The sequence below is a fragment of the Dendropsophus ebraccatus genome, chromosome 4 (genome assembly GCF_027789765.1).
Source record: "Dendropsophus ebraccatus isolate aDenEbr1 chromosome 4, aDenEbr1.pat, whole genome shotgun sequence".
Taxonomy (NCBI): Eukaryota; Metazoa; Chordata; class Amphibia; order Anura; family Hylidae; genus Dendropsophus; species Dendropsophus ebraccatus.
Genome location: NC_091457.1, coordinates 23,888,286 through 23,895,901, shown reverse-complemented (window position 1 = coordinate 23,895,901; position 7,616 = coordinate 23,888,286). Strand labels below are relative to the sequence as shown.

Genomic DNA, 7,616 nt, shown 5'->3' with positions numbered 1-7,616 from the left:
AATACTTGAAAATACATTGACCAGATCTGTAGTGAAAGTGCAGGGTAGTATATAGTTGTGTTGACTGAGTAGTGTGAGTACTATGAATAAACAGAGTAGCAGAGAGGAGGATGTCGTGAGAGTCTCAACCAATGTAGTACTGTGCTCTGCCGGGATGTTGGAGGATGAGGTAGAATACTTAGAAGAAGAAGAAGAAGAGAAGACCTGTGCCCGTGTATTGACGTTTGACTTCAGTCTTCACACCACCTATGCCTATATTGGCTGAACCTTCCTAATGGGTTACACAGGCCCCAGACCTTGTTACCTGGGATGAGTGGAATGCTGAAGGTTCCCTGCTGACAACCGCGCTGTGAGATAGAGCTCATTGGCTTACTGCATCTTAGCTCTTTGGCTTCAGTGTATACTGTCCTGCACTGTAACTTCTCCTTGACCATGGCATGGGTTGAGGTTGTCTCTTGCTTCTCTTCTCCTAAGAGGCTTTAACACTGACTGGTGCTGTGTAGCATTACTTGTAGGAAAGTTGTGAGAGGTGTACTGTTTTGCGTCCTTCCCATGCGGGGTGCTAGCTAAGACTGATCTGAGGTATGGGGACCTAGCAGAGAGCCAGGGCCTAGATAGGACCACTGTGGAGAGCTATCTGGCTTGTGTCCTTCCTCCTCAATGTCCAACACGAAAGACCTTGTCTCCTCCTCCACCCATGTGACTTACTTCCTCCCAGCATGTAAGGTGCGCTGTGAGTGGGTGAAGAATGCTACAGAAGAAACAAGGAGTGAAGATAGGACAGAAAAAAACAAGAATCCTACTGGTCTACAGATTCTGGTGACAAACAAAGAAATGGTAACCCTTTATGTCCTTCAGCTGTGCGGCTTCCAAGTACACATACACAATATAGCGACATCTAGTGGCAAAACTTAATACTGCTTTCATAACCACAATAATACAATAAGTACAGACTTTTGCAAGGGGTGTATATACGTAACACCTGTAGTAGGACACCACAGATGCATCTGTCAATCAAAAAACACTGCTCAGCTGCAGCAATCAAGGACAGCAGTGAGCAGTGTAACTCCTGCATTGCCAGAAGGCTGGAAGAAAAGCGGGTGTGTCGACAAAAAGTAAAAACAAGCCCAGTTCATACCAGGCTCACTGCACATTCCTGACAACACCAAAAAGTGCATTGAAAAACTCCTCAAAGTTCGAGAGACAACTTGATAAATGTTGCGCTGCTGAGGCTGAAAGAAAGGAGAAGGCCGAAAGGAAAGGTTCTCCAATGCATCTCTATGATATAGCAATGTATTGGAGACCCTGACTTCCGGCTCTTGAGCTACAGCGCTGAAACTGAAGAAGCTGTGCTACTTTTTTAATGCAAAATCTTTCACACATGTCTTGGTTAACCCCCAATCTATAAAAGATTTATCACCTCTAATAATATAATAAAGTAAAACGGTTATGAACATCTGGTTACTTCATGTGGTAATTGTGAGACCCGCTCCTCTCGTAACACCTGTCCCACCTACACATAGTTTCCTCTACCTCCACATTTCGACATTTTCTATATCAGTACAAGGTTGTGTGATAAGAACATGGACGCTCCTATCTCTAGTAAAGCTCTATGTGTGAATGGCTACTTGTGGATATATAAGCTGCACAAATCCCGTTCATCCTCCACTTCTCACTATGGCATTTCTGTGGCTTCTGTCCTGCTTTGTCCTGTTAGGAGGCAGCTATGGTAAGTAGAGGCATTCAGTATTATAATATATTATGGAGGTGACTGGTTCCTTCCATTGATAGCTATTGTGTACTTATTCCTCAGGTTGTGGTGTGCCAAGCATCAAGCCAGTCATTTCTGGTTATGCCAGGATTGTGAATGGTGAGGATGCAGTTTCTGGGTCGTGGCCATGGCAGGTGTCTCTGCAGGTAATGTACTGGGATCTTATATACTGAATAAATGACTTATTTTAATATCCACTACATAAATTAAAAGAGAGAACAGGCATGTAAGAGATTCCTGACACTCACTATGGCCGCCAATCATAACACAAAGTAGACTGAGCAGGTGAACTTCAATCTTATGTAGTTCGGCTCCATAGAGTAATTGTCTTCAGGAAACTAACATTGATTCCTACATGTATTACAAGGCTGTTACTGAAGAAGAATTAGGCATTGTGTTTGGTTATATAGCTATGTACATGTCTACAGATTCCAGAAGGAGCTTGTACTTGTTCTTTCATCTTGGATTAAAAGGGGTATTTCAAGAAATAGTTATATCCCCTATCCCCATTGCTGAGTGCTAAGCTTAGTTATGTTCGTAAGTCCTCTAGTTAGCAGTGAACAGAGATATGACTGAGCATGAATGCTGCCACCTCATATAATAAGGGCACAATTCTCCTAACTAGTGGGGTTGGATAACTTAGATTACATTAGGATAATCACTTTAACCCTTAGGGGGACACAGCCAGTTTTCATTTTTGCGTTTTCGTTTTTCCCTCCTCGTGTATATAAGGCCATAGCGCCTGCATTTTCCACCTAGAGACCACATGAGCCCTTATTTTTTGCGCAACTAATTGTACTTTGCTAAGGCAGATGTAATTTTTGCCTAAAATGTGCCGGGAAACCAGAAAAAAATTATATGTGTGGTGAAATTGAAAAAAAAAACGCATTTCTTTTATTTGGGGGAAATGTGTTTTTACGCCATTCGCCCTGGGGTAAAACTGACTTGTTATGCATGTTCCTCAAGTCGTTACGATTAAAACGATATGTAACATGTATAACTTATATTGTATCTGATGGCCTGTATAAAATTCAAACCGTTGTTAACAATATACGTTCCTTAAAATCGCTCCATTCCCGGGCTTATAGCGCTTTTATCCTTTGGTCTATGGGTCTGTGTGAGGTGTCATTTTTTGCGCCATGATGTGATCTTTCTATCGGTACCTTGATTGCGCATATATGACTTTTTGATCGCTTTTTATTACAATTATTCTGGATTTGATGCGACCAAAAATGCGCAATTTTGCACTTTGGGATTTTTTTGCTGCTGACGCCGTTTACCGTGTGAGATCAGGAATGTGATTAATTACTAGTTCGGGCGATTACGCACGCGGCGATAGCAAACATGTTTTGTTTATTAATTTATTTATTTATTTTTATTTATAAAATGGGGAAAGGGGGGTGATTCAGGACTTTTATTAGGGGAGGGGGTTTTGTGTATTAAAATACTTTTTTCTTTTACTTTAGACATATACTAGAAGCCCCCCTGGGGGGCTTCTAGTATATGCACTCTGATCTCTCATAGAGATCCATGCAGTATAGTTATACTGCATGAATCCATGAGATCGGTGTTCTATTACTTTTGGCTGCTGCAGCCAAAAGCAATAGAATGCCGAGCAGGGATCAGCGCCATTACGGAGCAGACCCCGGCCCGGTATGGATGCAGGGATCGCCCCCCCGCAATCGCGCCGCAGGGGGGCGATCCCCCCACTAGACCACCAGGCATGTATAACCGCAAGTATTTTAGAAGCAGCTGTCAACTTTGACAGCTGCTTCTAAGTACTTAATTAGCGGGCACGGCGATCGGACCGTGCCCGCTAATAGCCGCGAGCCCGGGCTACATCGCGGCACCCGGGATCGCGGCAGTTCAGAGGGTGGTCGCCGCGCGACCCCCCTCTGAACTCCCATAGCGGCCACGAGGACGTTAAATAACGTCCTGGTGCAGCTATGGGTTAAGCCTCCATCTTAAAGAAATCACTTTAACATATTTAAATATTGAATACTGAAAAATAACACATAAGCACTACTGATCTGCCCAGTAACCTGCTGCTATTCTAATGGTGCCCGCATCCCTGCTGCTCACCACTTCCTGCAGGAATCGCCTGATCAGCCAATCACAGACAGTGATTGGCTGATCAGGCATTTCCTGTATTTCAAGATATAGCTTAGAAGCAGTGACCGACGGGACCCCAAGCCCCATTGGAAGGCCAGCAGTTGGAGATAAGTAGGCTGTGTGTTGCTTATTTTTTATTTGCCCTGACTCCCTTAAAAAACTGTTCTTTCCCCTGAAAACCTAACCCTGGGTTATTTGTTCCAGTCCAAATAATAATACCTTGATAAACACTGAGCGCTTATTCAAAGTGAGGATACTGTCAGGATATAACTACACTGACATTGTGGACTGTTAATGGACCTCTCAGAGAACATCACTGGGGACTATTCTATATGTGTTCTAGAGTATTGGAATTCTGGGATATCAGATGTTTGGTTATAGAACAATAAAGAGGAATAGAACAACAGAAAGGTAAAATCTTTGGTAGTGAAGCCGAACATTGTTCTCATGTATCTTTTTTATTAAATGTCTATAGACCAGCACCGGAGCCCACTACTGTGGTGGATCTCTGATCAGTGATCTCTGGGTTCTCACTGCTGCTCACTGTTCTGTCAGGTAAGTCTTGTATCATTTATTTTAGAGTAAATCTCTTCTGAAATCCCACAGAGCCATAGACAAAACAGTCTTGATGGGTATTTTTGATGTGAGACAACTATATGCTGCCAGCTGGGACCTTCACATGTTGGTAGAATAAATCCTCCTGACACCCTGACAAGTGACAAGGAATTTTAGCATGCTATCATTGGTAACTGACTACTACCTATAGTATTTAGTTTATGGTTTATCATATCATATGACCCATTGATGAGTATTAAAGTGAGTTATGACATAAGTATAAAACTAATATGCTGTGAAAGCAAATAGCAACACTTACCTTTCTGCCCCTGTTGTGAGTTGATTTTGGTTCATATTTCTCTACTTCCTGGTTGTACCTCCTTTAAGCAGTTGCTCAGTACTGATATTTTAGCAGTCCTGCTAGTACCATACCCAAGATCGCAGCACCTGCTTCATTCACTCCCTGTATGGTCTGTAGCATCATTCATCACAAGGCAGCATGCTGTGAACACAGATCCATCTTCCTAAATGTTCCAGTAAAGCTGTATGTGTATCTGTGTATAAGGCAAAGAGATGGTGGTGTAGGCTGAAATGGCTGGTTATAGATGGTGACATTACTCAAAGGGTGGAACTGGAACCCAGAGACATGATCCAGCCAGGTCCACTGTCATATGAGAGGAGGTTCCATTGTCGAGGGAGAGATAGGGACACATTTTGAAGTATTTTAACCGTCCTGTCATTGTTGAATGACACAAGCGCACTGTAGCCAGAACTATTAGTGATAACAATGACCCTTTAGGTGGAATGATTGTGAATATTCCTAATAGTAATCACTGTATATAAATGAGGAATGAATAAAATACTGTCCATTGTGGAGAACATTTTTATCCGTACCTAAATACTGTGGGTATGGTGGTAGCACCTGCTGTAAATGGTATACATGGTATATATGTATGACACTGGAGTAATGTGTATCTCATCAATATAAGACATAAGAACTTTTGCGGCAGCTAATATGGTTGTACATCTCTATATACAGAACCTCTGACCGTGTAGTTCTGGGTGAATTTGACTTCTCCTCCTCTGCTGAGCCTATTCAGACTAAATCCGTAGCTAGGGTAAGCAGAAACACTACAGCCATGTTCTGCATTTTTATTTCTCTTGAATAAATTTTATATAACAGGATTTTAAGGCAGATTTATTTCACAGGTTTTCACACACACCCGGCTATAACCCTTTTGCCTATACGAATGACATCAAACTTCTGAAGCTGAGCAGCCCTGCTACTATCACCGCTCGTGTGTCCCTGTGTGCATTGCCGCTAGTGCTGATGTATTCAGTACAGGGGAGAGATGTGTCACTACTGGATGGGGATACATAAATGGTGTAGGTAAGTAGATGTTAGACAATAACAGCTCAATATAGCAATACCTAGCTGGGCATAGCATGACGGCACCTTGATCGCCAGAATCCCAGAGATACTTTGTAGGTCGACCTCAATCTCAATCTAACTTTTAGCTCAAACAAGACCAAGCAAACTGCAGCAGGTGGCTCTGCCTCTTCTCACCAATACTGAGTGTCAGAAACACTTCGGAAGTGATTATCCAACAGTCCAGAGCAACATGATCTGTGCCGGAGCAGCTGGAGCCGTCTCCTGCAAGGTATGTCCTGTCCATTATCTACTTTACTCACATTTTTCCAGCTATTGCCCCAGCAAACTTTACATCAAGGCTTGTACAAGTGAATGTAAGGAAAAGCTTCTTTTCACTTAGGCTACTTTATAAACTGCTCAAATCTATCTTGAGATCAGCTGACCGAAGTATCAGGATTCAGCTGCCCATAGAAATGTATATAAAGGGAGAGATACTGATTATATTTAGTAAGTGTTACACTTCCCTCAGTGCTGAACTTATAACTGCTCATTGGGGTTCTATGTTGCTCTCCATGCTGCGCCTTTCTTAATGTGTACAATAGAGACAAAGTAAAGCAGGATCCCTTCTTCTTTGAATGTGTGCAGTGTATGGAGGACATCATAGCAGCTAGTGTCCACTAAGTAGCCAGGAATAAGTAAGAATTAGAAATGAAGCCTACAGAGGATAGAACAAGAGTAAATGCACATACAAGTTATGATATGGCCAGATAGTGTTACTTCAGATGTACAAACTATGAACAAGTGATCCTGGAAAGTGACATGAAATTGCAGATATGTGTTCACATATCACATTGTCACTAATCCTATTACTAATAATTTCTATGCATAACTAGAAACATAGGGGGACATTTATCAGATTGGCCCCTTTTCTGTAGCGCATGTCATTCCCCGCTTGCTTGATGAACGGCCAGAGGTAAACAGCAAGGCGGGGAGGTGTAGTAAGTATACATAAGCTGCGCAATGTCTGCATCACGTGCAACGTCAGACAGTTTTTCTAAGTAAATCAGTCCAGGAAGCTGGGGGTGGGGCTTTATTTAAGACTGCCATACTTGTACGCCAGTCTTGATAAATGTCCCCAATAAGTGCTGCAAGGTACAGAAAGATTATTTTATAGCCTAAGGGTGGTATTACACGGAACTATAATCGGCCGAATTGGCCCGATTCGGCCGATTATCGCTCTGTGTAATAAATGCAACGATCAGCCAATGACAACGATCATCGGCTGATCGTTGATATAGTTTAGAACCTATTTTCGTCGGGCGCCGACCGCGCACCGCTGCGTGTAATAGCAGTGCGTGGCCGGCGACTAACGATATACATTACCCATCCACGTTCCAGGGCTACTCCTGCCGTCCGCTTCTCCCTGCGTCCCGCGCGCGCTCTAGCGTCACAGAGGCCTGTCAGCTGATAGGCCGCTCAGCCAATCACAGGCCGCGGCAGTCCCGGCCTGTGATTGGCTGAGCGGCCTACCAGCTGACAGGCTGCTGTGACGCTAGAGAGCGCGCGGGACCCCTGGGAAGCGGACGTAGAGCAGCCCTGGAACGTGGATGGGTAATGTATGCCAGTTTAGCAAGGGCTGCAAGGACATCGGTAACGATGTCCTTGCAGCTCTTGTCAAACGATTATCGGGCCGTGTAATAGGTCCAGTAAACGAGCAACGATCTAGCAGATCGCTGCTCGTTTACAGGTATTATCGGGCCCTGCTCGGCCCGTGTAATACCACCCTTAGACTGGGTTCACACTGTT

At 43.6% G+C, this 7,616-nt stretch overlaps 1 pseudogene; it reads left to right on the top strand.

Annotated features, from left to right (window-relative positions):
* The first annotated feature begins 1,677 nt into the window (after positions 1-1,677).
* Positions 1,678-7,616, top strand: part of LOC138789236 (chymotrypsinogen 2-like) — a 38,159-nt pseudogene continuing 32,220 nt past the window's right edge.